The sequence below is a fragment of the Stomoxys calcitrans genome, chromosome 1, assembly GCF_963082655.1.
Source record: "Stomoxys calcitrans chromosome 1, idStoCalc2.1, whole genome shotgun sequence".
NCBI lineage: Eukaryota > Metazoa > Arthropoda > Insecta > Diptera > Muscidae > Stomoxys > Stomoxys calcitrans.
Window position 1 is genome coordinate 221543924 of NC_081552.1, and position 14394 is coordinate 221558317.

Here is a 14394-nt window from a genome sequence, read left to right on the forward strand (position 1 = left end):
ACAAAACACTGCATGCTAAATTTTATGCAAATCGGACAAAAGATGCGGCTTCCACAGGCTCAAGAAATCAATCGGGAGATCGGTTTTTATGGGAGCTATATCAGGTTATAGACCGATTTGGACCGTACTTGAGACAATTGTTGGAAGTCACAAAAGAACACTACATGCTCAATTTCAGCCAAAACGGACAAAAATTGCGGCTTCCAGGGGCTCAAGAAGTCAAATCGGGAGATCGGTTTATATGGGAGCTATATCAGGTTATAGACCAATTCGGACCGTAATTGACACAGTTATTGGAAGTCACAACGGAACACTACATGCAAAATTTCAGTCAAATCGGACAAAAATTGCGGCATCCAGGGGCTGAAGATGAAAAATCTGGTGATCGGTTTATATGGGAGCTATGTCTAAATCTGAACCGATATGGCCTATTTGCAATCCCCAAAAGACCTGCATCAATATTAAGTATCTGCGCAAAATTTCAAATGGCTAGCTTTACGGATTTAACCTCTATCGTGTTTTCGACAAACGGACGGACGGACATGGCTAGATCGATTCAGAACATCGAGACGATGAAGAATACATATACTTTATGGGGTCTTAGACGAATATTTCGAGGTGTTACAAACGGAATGACTAGATTAGTATACCCCCATCCTATGGTGGTGGGTATAAAAACTATCTTAAAATCAAGTAAACAATTTTTTACCAAGGGTGATGTTTCCTTTATGTAAGGTAAAACAAGTAAAAGCGTGCTTAGTTCGGCCGCGCCGAATCTTGGGTACACACCACCACCGCTAAAAAATTACCCTTAATAACTGAGTTTGTATTTAAATTATTTTGATTTCAAGAAATCATAGGCGGGCCTATATCACCATATTGACCGATTCGGATAAAACTTGGCACTGATGGGTAAGTCATAAGAAAGGCTTTTAGGGACTAAAGAAGTCAAATCCTGGGATCGGTTGTTATGGGGGATATATCTGTTTATAGAGCGATTCAGATTATACTTGGCATGAATGCTGGAAATCACAACTCAAGTCTTTGTTCTAAATTTCAGCCAAATCGGATGAAACTTGAGGCTTCTAAAGGCTCAAGAAGTCGAATCCAGGGATCGGTTTATATGGGGGCTATATCTGTTTATGGACCGATTCGGATCATACTTGGCAAGGATGCTGGAAGTCGTAACTTAAGTCTTTGTTCCAAATTTCAGCCAAATCCGATGAAAATTTAATCTTTTAAAGGCACAAGAAGTCAAACGGGAGGATCGGTTTATACAGGGCCTATATCCAAATATGAAATACATTGATAAGAAGTATCTATGCAAAATTTCAAGCGGCTAGCTTCACTCGTTCGACCGCTATCGAGATTTCAACAGACGAACGGACAGGTCGCAGATCAATATTTCGCGGTGTTACATACAGAATAGCTGGATTAGTATACCCTATTCTATGGTAGTGGTATCAAAATCATTTTCCTAAGGACAATTTTTATTATAAACAGAATGAATCATATTGTATTTCGCTAATGACTCTGAGTTCCATTTCCTTCTTTTGTGATCTGTTTAACTTTAACTGAGTTTTAATGATGATATTTTTCCTCAAGTGAATTTTCTAAACCTTAAGAATATTTTCAACTTTTATAAAAGTTTTTTTGTCTTTAATAATAATTATTATTATACTCCTAGGTAAAATAAATTTTTTTTTAGTCCAAGTAAAAAATATTTCACTAAAGGAAATTTTTCCTTGATATCAACTAAAAAGTTTTCGACTAAGGACATTTTTACTTAAAAACGGAATAGTCCAAGTAAAAAATATTTCACTAAAGGAAATTTTTCCTTTATATCAAGTAAAAAGTTTTCGACTAAGGACATTTTTACTTAAAAACGGAATGAATTAAATTTTTTAACATAATCGACTCCAGTTAGATTTCTTTAACGTTTATTTCTTTAAAATTTTCCTTAAAAACAAAAAGAGTTCCATTTACTAAACAATCATACTTAGAAACACAAAGAAAATTATTTTGCCTCACAAAAACCCTCAATTTCTTCTCTTGTTAATCCGTCCAGCATTCCGTTGGTAGCACCTCGAAATATTGATATACAACCCCCATAAAGTATATATATTCTTGATCGTCATGACATTTTAAGTCGATCTAGTCAAATTTTTCCGTTTCTCCGACCGTCTGTTGAAGGCACGATAACTTTCGAAGGAGAAAAGCTAGCCGCTTGAAATTTTGCATTCTTCTTATTAATGTAGGTCGGTTGAGATTGTGGATGGGCCAAATCGGTTTAATTTTAGATATAGCTCCAATATAAACCGGTCCCCCTATCGCCTCTAGAGAGCGTAATTCTTATCCGATTTGAAATTTTGCTCAATAACATAATAAGTATGGTCCGAATCGGTCCTTATCTTGGAATAGTTCTCCCGATTATACTTCTTGAGCCTCTAAAAGCGGCAATTTGTAGCCAATTTGACTGAAATTTTACACAATGACTTCTTCTACCTCCAACATCCAAACCAAGTATGGCCCGAATTGGTCCAAAATCTGGTATAGTTCCAATTAGAACTGGCAAACTATCGTTATTTTCGATATTTCTCATAATAAATATCGATAGTATCGATACCATTGTTTATTTCCCATCACCTATCGATTTATATAGAAGCAATATCAATGCACAGACTAAATAAAACCACATGTAATAAAGTCATGAGAGAAATCATTGTGTAAAGTTTAAGCCCAATCGGATGAAAATAACGCCCTATACAGGCGCAATGTGTCGGATATCGCTTATTTTGGTTCAATTTTGCAAAAAAAAAACTTTTCCCATTGTATCGATTGGAAAAAATTCAAACGATATTCAGAAAAAAATTACAAAAAACGATAGTATCGATAGTGCCATCGATATTTTGCCTGCTCTAGCTCCAATAGCATAGCAAATCTTATCAATTATCCTTTTTACCTATAACAAAATCAGTTGGAATAGTTGATTACAATTTTTACCATAAACCATTAGTCCGGCGGTCTGGGCTATCCCAAAATCAATCCCAATGCTACTAGAAGTAATATAAATATCTCTGGAAAAATGTCTGTATTAAAGACTAGAAAGTTAGGCACAACATATTTTGGTTTCTTCGTCTTTGGTTTAAGTTACGTTTGTGAAGCGCTATTACAAATTTTTGGTTTGACATCCTTTAAGACTAATTTTAAAATTCCCGCACCCCAGATTGATTCTTATTACATTTCACATAACAGAATATAAAATTTTTGAAAGCACCATCTAAACAGTGATTCTAGTTTGCATTTTAGAATTTTCCTGGCTTAGGTAATCTCGCGATTTAGGAGAAAATGTACAGAAATCTTTAAATGTTAAAAGACTGACCCAAGAACATTTCTATAACTTAAGCTAAATTTTTGTTCTCGCATCACAACTAACAGCACTCAACAATTTTCTCAATAACAGTACGTTTTCATCAGACGTTAAATTAAAAGAAATTGCAACCACGGGCATTTCTAAACCACCATATTCCTAGAAGTATATGTGAACTGTCCGTTGCAGGGATTTTTCTCAAATAGCTGCTGCTGCTGCTGCTACTGTCTTCTTTGACAAATCTATTACTTGCGTGCATAAATCTTCATTAAGAACTGTTCTTATATTCTTCAAAGAGAATCAGAAACAGGGATAGACCAAACAGCGACAAATGAATGTAAAAAAATGTTACTGAAAACAAAACAAAAATCTTAAGGATGAATAAATAGAAGAATATGTCTCTCTGCACTACATAGAAAACGATTGCTGTACTTAGAGCATTATAAAAAAATGAATGCAACTAATGCCACTCTAGGAGCACAATGACACATTTGCCTGCAACACCCTCTTGCATCTCCCGCTTTTTAGTAGAACAACCAAAGCACCCCACTCACACACACACACACTAATGTCAACTGTTTACCACCCACAATGGAAAACATGAACTTTCATAGACATAACAACCCAAACCATCTGAGAAGGAAGAAAAATAAGAAACAATTTTAAATAAAACTTCCGTTACTATTGTTAGATGTGTCTGTGAGAGAGGGAACAACTTTTTGTGTATGTGGTTGTTTTCACTTTCCTTTTCGAAAATCGATTCCTCTTTTCTTCCGCCGCCACTGATGGCAAGGAGATCTTTCTTGTATGAATAACCATAGCAACAACTTGTGAGTGTGAGAGACAGCATTTGTGTTGTTGTATAATTTTTATAGCACACAAAAGCTTTTTGAGGGTTATGTAGAATGAGCATTAGACATGGTTGCCAAACCAAAATTTATTACAAAAATTTAATTTGACGCGAACATTAAAAAGGTTTTTAGAAGTGAAAGTCTATCTGCAATCAGACTTACTTAGACAAGTTTAATCCATTGTGATATTACAGTAGCTACAGAAAAACGCCATGACCCCCAAATTGGTAATCCGAGCTCGATACCCACTCAGCTACAGGGTAGCCACCTAATGTTGACAACTTGAGTGCAATTTTTCCCAGAATATGCGAGTTAATTATGAAACGCCAGTTCATCAATGAATATGCTATAAGCTGGTTTATTACATAAGGAAGACAAAGAGGAGGTTCATCAAAAAGTTTCATTTACAAATTTTTATTAACAATTAAAAGCGTGCTAAGTTCGACCGGTCCAAATCTTATACACCCTCCACCATGGATCACGTTTGTCGTGTTCTTTGAATGACTTTTTAAATATATATGAACTATATCAACTTATTGACCGATATGGACCGTATATTGTCATGGCTGCTAGAAGTCATATAGAAATACCACCTCCAAAATGTCAGGCAAATCGCGTAATAATAGCACCCTCAAGAGGCTTAGAAAGTCAACTTGGGAGAATGGTTTATATGACAGCTATACAGGTTATGAACCGATTTAGACCATACTTGTTTGGAATTTGTATCAAAACGATATCGGTTAAGAATTGCGTCATCTAGAAGCCCAAGAAGTCTATTGGGAAGATCAGTTTATATGGCAGCTATATTAAAACAAGAACCGATTTACTAATATACTAAATTTCACATGAACATTCCATTAGGGTCTAGGGCATACTTCTCTAATATCAATGAGTATAGTCCGATTAAAGTTTAAGCTCATTGATAAGTGGCCTCCCTTTTTATGCCGAGTCCGAACGGCGCACAGTTTTGCCAAATTGAAAAATCTTAGAAATAATTCTGGAGCATTTGAACGGATAGAAACGAAACTTTACACAGTGAATGCTGAGGTGTTTTGTAATAGGTATGCACTAGGGTCCCCAAAATTTTGCATATGTACTTATTGGACATATCTCTATCCGTGCAAAAGTTCCAGAGTTATTTCCAAGGCCGCATAGCGACATCATTTGGAAGAGAAGTTTTAAGGTGGCGGGATACCTCACAAATGTAGCTAACATTGGTAAGGGGATAACCACCGCTGCAAAATTTTCTGATGTTTACGCCGGGACTTAATCCAGGCATTCGGTGTCATAGTCGAATAGGCTAACCACAGCACAACGGTGGCCTCCACATGGACCGATTTGGCTTAATTACAAAATTATGCAAAATTTTGAGCTCCTAGCTTTACTCCTTCGAAAGTTAGCGTGCTTTCGACAGACAGACAGAGGGGCAGACATGAGTAAATCAACTAAGAATGTCAAGAAGATCAAGAATATACATAATTTGTTGGGTCTTAGATCAATATGTCGATGTGTTACAAACGGAATGCTCCACCCATTCAATGGTGGAGGGTATATAAAAAGAAACTAAGTTCTATTAATTTAGGTGAAACAAGTAAAAGCGTGCCGGCCGGGTCGAATCTTGAATACCCACCACCATGGATTCCGCTAAAAATTTACCCTTATTAACTGAGTTTGTATTTAAAATACCTTGGTCTCAAGAAGTCATGTGGGTTTATTGGTACTTAGGGGGTCTATATCACCATATTTACCGATTGGGATAAAACTAGGCACTGATATTGTGAGTCAAAGGATAGGTTTTTGGGCCAAATTTCAGCCAAATCAGGTGAAAATTTAGGTTTCTAAGTGCTGAATATGTCAAATCCGAGGATCGGTTAATATGGCGACTATATCTGTTTATACACCGATTCGGCTCATACTTGGCATGGATGGATGTTGGAAATCACAACTCAAGTCTTTGTTCGAAATTTTAGCCAAACCGGATGAAAATTGAGGTTTCTAAGGACTCAAGAATTCAAATCCGGGGATCAGTTTACATGGGGGCTATATCTGTTTAAAGACCGATTCGGATCACACTTGGCATGGATGTTAGAAGTCATAACTCAAATCTTTGTTCCAAATGTTTGACGGATCGAATGAAAACTGAGGCTTCTAAGGGCTCAAGAAGTCAAATCCGGGGATCGATTTATATGGGGACTATATCCGTTTATAGACCGATTCGGATCACACTTGGCATGGATGTTGGAAGTCAATTTTGTTCCAAATTTTAGCCAAATCGGATGAACATTGAGGCTTTTCAGGGCTCATATCTATCTACGGTCTTATAGACCGATTCGGATCATACTTGGCATGGATGTGAAAAGTCATAACACAAGTCTTTATTGCAAAATTTAACTAAATCGGATACAAATTGAGGCTTCTAGGGACTCAAGAAGTCAAATCGGGGGATCGGTTTATATGGTCATGTATGTTGTTCCAAATTTTAGCCAAATCGGGTGAATATTGAGACTTTTAAGGGCTCAAGAATTCAAATCCGGGGATCAGTTAATGTGGGGGCTATATTTGTTTATAGAGCGATCCGGATCATGGATGTTGGAAGTCAGATTTGACTCAAGAAGTCAAAGAGGATCGGTCCATTTGTAATCCCCAACGGTCTACGTCAATAAGAAGTATCCATTGGACCGTCATCGTGATTTCGAAAAACTACTCAGAATGTCGAGACGATCCAGAATATATATATTTTAAGGGGTTTCAAATAATGTAGTGTTTCAAATAAGTAATCGTGAAAAAAATACATCAAACTGCAATTCAGCTGTTTTCACCCTTCAAAAGCAGCTGATTTTGACATTCAAATTAATAGATAAATAAATAAAAAGTAAGTTCGGTCGGGTCGAATCTTGTATACCCTCCACCATGGATCACATTTATCGAGTTATTTTCCCGGTATCTCTTTTAAAGCAAACAAAAGATAAAAGAAAACAATTGCTATGCTATTGGAGCTTTATCAAATTATGGGCCGATTCGGAATGGAATGTTGTCATTGCATAAAATTTCAGCCAATGCGAATAAGAATTGTGCTTTTAGGGGTTCAAGAAGTAAAATAGAGAGATGGGTTTATATGGGAGCTGTATCAGGCTATAGACCGATGCAGACCATATTTAGCACGTGTGTTGAAGACCATGGGAGAAGCCGTTGTACAAAATTTCAGCAAATCGGACGATAATTACGCCCTCTAGAGGCTCAAGAAGTCAAGATCCCAGATCGTTTTATATAGCAGCTATATCAGGTTATGGACCGATTTCAACTATACACACAGTAGTTGGAAGTCATAACGAAACACGTCCTACTGAATTTCAGCCAAATCAGGTATGATTTGGGCCCTCTAGAAGCTCAAGAAGTCATGTCCACAGATAGGTTTTTATAACAGCTATATCAGGTTATGGACCATACTCCGCTCAGTAGTTGGAAATCATAACAAAACACATCATGCTAAATTTCAACCAAATCGGATGAGAATTGCGCCCTCTAGAGGCTCAAGAAGTCAAGATCCAAGATCGGTTTATATGGCAGCTATATCAGGTTCTGTACCAATTTGAACCATACTTAGCACAGTTGTTAGAAATCATAACAAAACACCTCGAGCAAAATTTCAGCCAAACCGAATAGGAATTGCGCCCCCTAGAGGCTCAAGAAATCAAGACCCCAGATCGGTTTATATAACAGCTATATCAGGTTATGGAACGATTTCAACCATACTCAGCACAGTCGCTGGAAATCATAACTAAATACCTCATAGAAAATTTCATCCAAACCGGATGAGAATTGCGCCCTCTAGAGGCCCAAGAAGTCAAGAACCAAGATCGCTTAATATGGCAGCTATATCAAAACATGGACCGATATGGCCCATTTACAATCCCAATAGACCTACATTAATAAGAAGTATTTGTGCAAAATTTCAAGCACCTAGCTTTACTCCTTTGAAGGTTAGCATGTTTCGACAGACAGACGAACATGGCTAGATCGACTTAAATTCTCATTACGATCAATAATATATATACTTTACGGGAGGATGGGAGGAGGCGAATTGCCCTCTGACACATCCTTTCATTTGATTTTTTTTCATTCTCGGTCGTCCTACATGACAGTTTGGTGTTGTTTTTATTGATGGGTGAGGGCCAGACCCCCGACGCTAAGGCCCAAAAGATAATTATTTGAGTCCTTTATTGTAGCGATTCTACATGTCCTGCTGAATATCAGGATTCAAACTCTACTGACATAGACCTTTCTTTTAATTCACATATTATCGCGCTCAAACTACCCGTCCTATTGAAAGATATTAAGTGGGTGGGACGGTCTCTATCTCAAATGTGTATACCATATATCTCAGACCCCAAGGAATGAATTTTTATTTCAGCATTGTACTCTAGTTATAAATTATTTTTCATTTGATATCCATATTGTCCCAATCGGTAAATGTGTCCTGCTGGAGAGTTTTGGGAATGGGGAGGCCCCTCGGACACCAAGGAATACATTTTTATGTAAGATTTATAATCTACTTTCAAATACCTTTCATTTGATACCCATATTGCCCAAAACGGTAACAGTGTCCTGTTGGGTGGTGTTTTTGGGGGTGGGAAACCCCCCTGACACTTAAAGTGACATTTGTATGCCAAGTTCATACTCTACTCTTAAATACCTTTTATTTGATACCCATATTGTCCCAGTCGGTAAACATGTCATTTCGGGTGGGGCTTGGGATGGGGTGTCTCCCCAGGATATTTAACCCCAAAATTGTATATCAATATGGTGTTCTTGGGGTACCATAAGGTGGCATAAAAAATTTCGCTTAAATCGGTGCAACTACCTCCGAGATCTTGCGTTTTTGAAAATTGGAGCAAAGGGGAGAGTTCGAATATTTCGAGGAGTTACAAACAGAATGACAAAAATTAGTATACCCCCATCCTATGGTGGAGGTGATTAAAAAAAAGAAGGCCCCTTATCATTGAGCTTTAACATTAATCGGACCGCACTCATTGATATGAGAGAAGTATCCCCTGTTCATTAATGGAATATTTGTAGTAAGTTATATGGTAAACAATTTTTGCAAACAATTTTTTGCAATGTATAAAAAAAAACTATAAATACGTGAAATTTGTTGCCCCCCTTAAAAAAGTAGTTAGGCAACCCTAACCACAAGGAATGTTTGTATTTCTCAAAAGCTTTTATCCCAGTCTTGCTGGGAGAAACAACATATGTGAAAGGCTCTTCTTTTAATTTTCCCATAATATTCCTTGGTTTCGCTACATGTTTCTCTTTATAGCAAACTTAGGAGGGAACCATTATAAGGCTTATGAGAATTGGATTCTCTTGTGGAGGTATTTGCTTGCGTTGTTTGTGTAGACACAAATATGAACACATGACTTATAGAACTTTTTTTTATGCCTCATTCGTTCATATGCCTTCGCATATAAATATATCTGCCGGTATGTATATACCCAATTGCAGGTAATTCAGTGTTTATGTGTGTGTGTGTTCGTTTTTTGCTAAACGTATATTTGAGCGAAAGAGTTCAGTAGTGCGTTGGTCTCCCCAACACACAACAATGTTGTAGTTGTTATACATTTATTCAACATACTTGTGTATATATATTTAACACTTGCATGAATGAACTGGGAGAGTGTGTGCGTGTGTGTTCGTGCTATTTTAGCGGGTAGCGCAAGCTGATTCAGGGGGTATTTTGTGTTGGGGAGCAGCAGATACTGTAGGATATAGGGAATAATACCTCCTCTGGCGTCTCTATATTCTTTTACACAGGCGCACACCCATACATAGACCTGTGTATGTACGGTACAGAGAGCCCCAGCTTGTTTGCAGTTGTTGGCTAAATGCATGTGTATGTATAGGTTCTGATGGGAATTTCGAAAGTGAATTTAAAAAAGCGAAGTGTTGCAGCAAATTAAAACAAACGTTAAGATCATTGTAACGTTGAACGTTGAATTCTGCGGTTGCAAATAGTTCTCTAAAGGTGAGCACAGTTCCAACTCAAAATATTATTTTTTTTTTTTCAATAACTTAAAGAAAAAATTAAAGAAACATTAATGGTGGGAAAGTGAAAAATATGGAAAAATTAAAGAAAAAATTAAAAGAACTTTAGAAAAATTATAAAATTCAAAAAAGAAAAAATGTGAAGAATATAACGACAAAATCTTAACAAAGCACCTCTATGAATATAGACGTTAAAATATTTTATGGTGTTGTTTATAACAAAGTGTCAAATTTCATTTATTTTTTTAAAATTTTTGATATTGTGTAAGTAAGAAAGCAGTGTTAGTATATCTCTCTGAAAAGTTGAAACTCCAAAAACGGCATTATCCCAGTTACTCCCAGTTACTCTTAACCGGTTACCGGCTTCCCTTACAACTTCTGACAAACTGGTTTTGATTTTAGCAACTGTGAGTCACAGAAAATTGCATTACCATGTACAATGAAATAATGACTTTAATATGTGCATATGTATTAATTTACAACACGATACATACATCCGTTGGTTGACGCTGCCGGTTCTTTAGCCTTGGTGCTGGTACCTACCAAGTGTTTATTCAACTTAATATCTCAACTTGATGACAAATGGATTTTTTTTTAAATTTGCTTTTGTGGTTTCTGTGGTCATTGCATTACAAAATCCTCGAGCAATTTTGCTATACATAGTTCTCAAGTTTATTTTATTGCAAAATCCCAAAATAAAAAGAAATCAAGAAATAAAAGTGTGAAGCGCGCATTGGCTCTCATCGATGTTGCATAATTTCCTTTTCTTTGCCAACGAATAGAATGTTGGCTGCAAGCAGATATTAATCCCACCAGAACAAAAGAAAAACAGCAATGGAAAACCGCCAAAAAAAAGAAATATCCCAAAGTTTTGATTACACTGAAAGAAATAGTTGGTCTTTTAAGCTCAATTTCTGTATTAAAGTAAAAAAAATCAATAGATTTGTGTTTCGAAACCTGGATAATCCAAACCCATTAAGACTTTGTCTCTCGAAACCTCGATAACCCAAACCCACTAAGACTTTGTCTCTCGACCGAAACGCTTTCGTTCGTTTGGCGTAAGCAAATCAGCTGATTTTATAGTGGGAAAACACAAGCTTGGATATTTTCTATCAGTGTTATCGTTTATTCAATTTAATATCTCTAATTGTGCGACTTCTACTGCACCTGGGTTTACAATAAATCATTTATAACCGCAGGTTATCCTCTTTAATGTTGGCGACATGAAAACTTACCATTCAAGTGAATTCCTAATGTGGCAATCAAACACTTGAATCGGAAAGCACTAATTTTTTTTGAGAGAAACTTCTCCTGCCCCTAATAGAATGCTTGCAGGAATATGTATGTAGGCTTAACAATTACTGTGTTTTATATTTATCCTATCCAGTGATATTCAGATGTTCTAGATAAAATATCAGTGCAAAGTTGTACTGGTAAGTTATCGATAACATGCAATAACAAATAATAAGCAACGATTAATCGTGTTTTGCACTATATTGTACCAAAAATAAAACACAGCAAATAAACTACAACAAGCTGTCGATCGATAGTCATTGAAATTTCTATACAATTAAAATATTAAAAAACCACAATATACCAATTGTTATCGAAATTTGCATTTTATAGATTTTTTTTCGTAGCTTGCCACTGTTCCTTAGTGTAATGTTCATGGGCAAAATTTGCATTTTTTGCCTTAACATATTTGTACAATAGTACAAAAAATGTATATTATCCCAAGAAAAAATTTTAATTTCGATTAATTATTGCTATCGAATTTAGTTTCGATAAATGTCAATAGTTGAAAAGGGAACCCTAAACAGAACTTTGCGATTTTTTTCTTTCCAAACCCTAATAAACAAATCGTTTATTATCGATGATTTTTTCCGAATACATTTAAATTTTTGTTTTAACTTGAACACAAAATATTTTCGTTAAAATAAAAGAAAAAACCAACATTTTGGTTACCAACCCAAAACTCTGAAATTATCGATATGTTTTGTTATCGTTTTTCGATAACTTCTTGTAATCGTATTCTGATCCATTTTTAGTATCAAAATTTATAAATTTTTTTAACTCAAAGCAAAAAATACTTTCCTTAACATAAAAACCAACATTTTGGTTACCAATCCAAAACTCTGAAACTATCGATATGTTTTATACGTATTTCGATAACTTCTTGTTATCGTATTCTGATACATTTTTACCACAAAATTTATAAAAAATATACTCTGAGAGAGGATACTACTGACTCTGCAAATTTTTTATGCTATTTTCTATAGGAATATACAAATGTATATTCTGTAATTTACCTAAAAAAATATCGATAACAACTTAAAATTTAAAATTCAGTCTACACTCTTATAAAGAGGAATCACAATAACTTCATAAAACAAGTTTTTTTAATTCGCCAATGTTTGTTATCGGATTTCGAACATTCTATTTTATCGACACTTATATAAGTGCTGCACAAGGAAGGCCAACTTTGAAATGTGTTTGTATTAATTTGTAAAAAATAAAAAGTAGGAGTAGGAGCAATAATCGCCATTAATTTCCCTATGAAACTATTATTTTTAATTCCGATAACCTTTTGTTTTCGATTTCCGATAACTTGTTGCTGTCGATTTTCGATAATTTTTTCCATAACCTCTTGTTATCGATTTTCGAAAAATTTTGTTTTAAAATTTATTTTACAATTACGTGACATGCAAAGGTTTTCTTTTAAATGCATTCATATTTGTTCGATAACTTTTTATGATCAGATTATATACTAAAAAAAGAGGTTTTGTAACCAATTTCGGCCTTAGAGCGCACAACAAGCCGATTACCGGATTAGGTGTATATCCATAGTGGCATGGGGCGGATTAATATTAATATTAATATCTTATAATATCTACCGATACCACTGTTATCGAAACCCCATTATATCCCTCTTAATACACTTGGCTACCTCAAATTTTATAAATTCACCTAAAATCTTATATTCCCATATTGTTGCTTCATTGAAAAAACAACAATTAGGCAAACATACATATAGTTGTTTACACAAAACCCAAAATATGACTAAAAATAGCTTAAAAAAAAACAACCTGGCTGTGTGCCTGTCAGTATGCCGGTACTAAAATAAACTGCTCCCCCGCCTGCCAAATATTGTGGGAAAAAACTGAGAAAAATGTTAGAAATTGATACCAGTTGTTGGAAAAGCAGATATAAAAATAAAATCTGCTATAAGAAAACAACAGAAAAATTCACCACTGCCTAGAATTGTTTATAATTTATAAACAAATCCTCAAAACTAAAAATGAAAGTCATGTGATAAGATTATTAGCGAATATGTATATGCATATACAAATACTCAAGCCTTTCAGCTTATTCTGTTTTAATAATAAAAATTTCTTTAAGTGTATTTGTGGGATTGACTCAGGCCCTCTGTAGGCTGTCTATAGTTGTCTGTTGCCTCTGACGACGATGATTATTGTTAATTATTCAATTGAAATTTATTAAAATCAACATTTGCTGCATCAGCTTTTTCCACACATACTTACGTCCAGAAGAGATGAGCGTTGCCTTTTTTGTCGTGAGCACTTCAATTAAATTGTGTTAGAATGTGAAGCGAGTGAATGAACGTATGAATGAATGAGTGAACAGATGGACGGACTCTTATAGGCTGTTGGCAAATGTCAGTTAGGGGTAGAAGGTTTCTTTTGGAATTTGGTGTACTCTTTTTTGCACTTCTCTTGTTTGGTCTTTGTTTTTTTTTTTAGCTTACTAAGGAAATGAGGGATTTGTTTGATTTAAATGAATGTACAAATCCTATTGTTTTGCTGCAAGTTTATTGCGTAACAAAAACGACATTACGTGCTGCATGAGTTACTGTCTTGACTGAGAAGCTGCTATGACAAATTGAATATACCCAGGGAGGGAAGGAAATGTAAACAAAAAAAAATAATTAAAAACAAACCAAAAAAAATTATAATACTGAAATTATTATAATAAATAATTAAAAATAAAAAAATAATAATAAATAAACGATAATAATAATATTAAATAATACAAATAAAATAAATAAAAATTTTATAAAATCAAAAATAATTAAAAAAAAAAAAATAATAAAATAAAATTTAAATTAAAGAA

General features: G+C 35.0%; 1 protein-coding gene across 2 annotated transcripts in view; it reads left to right on the forward strand.

Moving 5' to 3' along the window:
* The window catches only part of LOC106084674 (arginine kinase 1), a 120512-nt gene that overhangs the window by 82118 nt on the left and 24000 nt on the right, over positions 1-14394 (forward strand). The window contains exon 1 of one of the 2 annotated variants that reach the window (XM_013248545.2): positions 10137-10243. The exons of the other annotated variant lie outside the window; for it this stretch is intronic. The gene's annotated coding sequence lies outside the window, so the exon portion shown is untranslated. Of the gene's footprint in view, positions 1-10136; positions 10244-14394 lie in introns of those variants that run through there. 2 annotated transcript variants of the gene reach the window in all.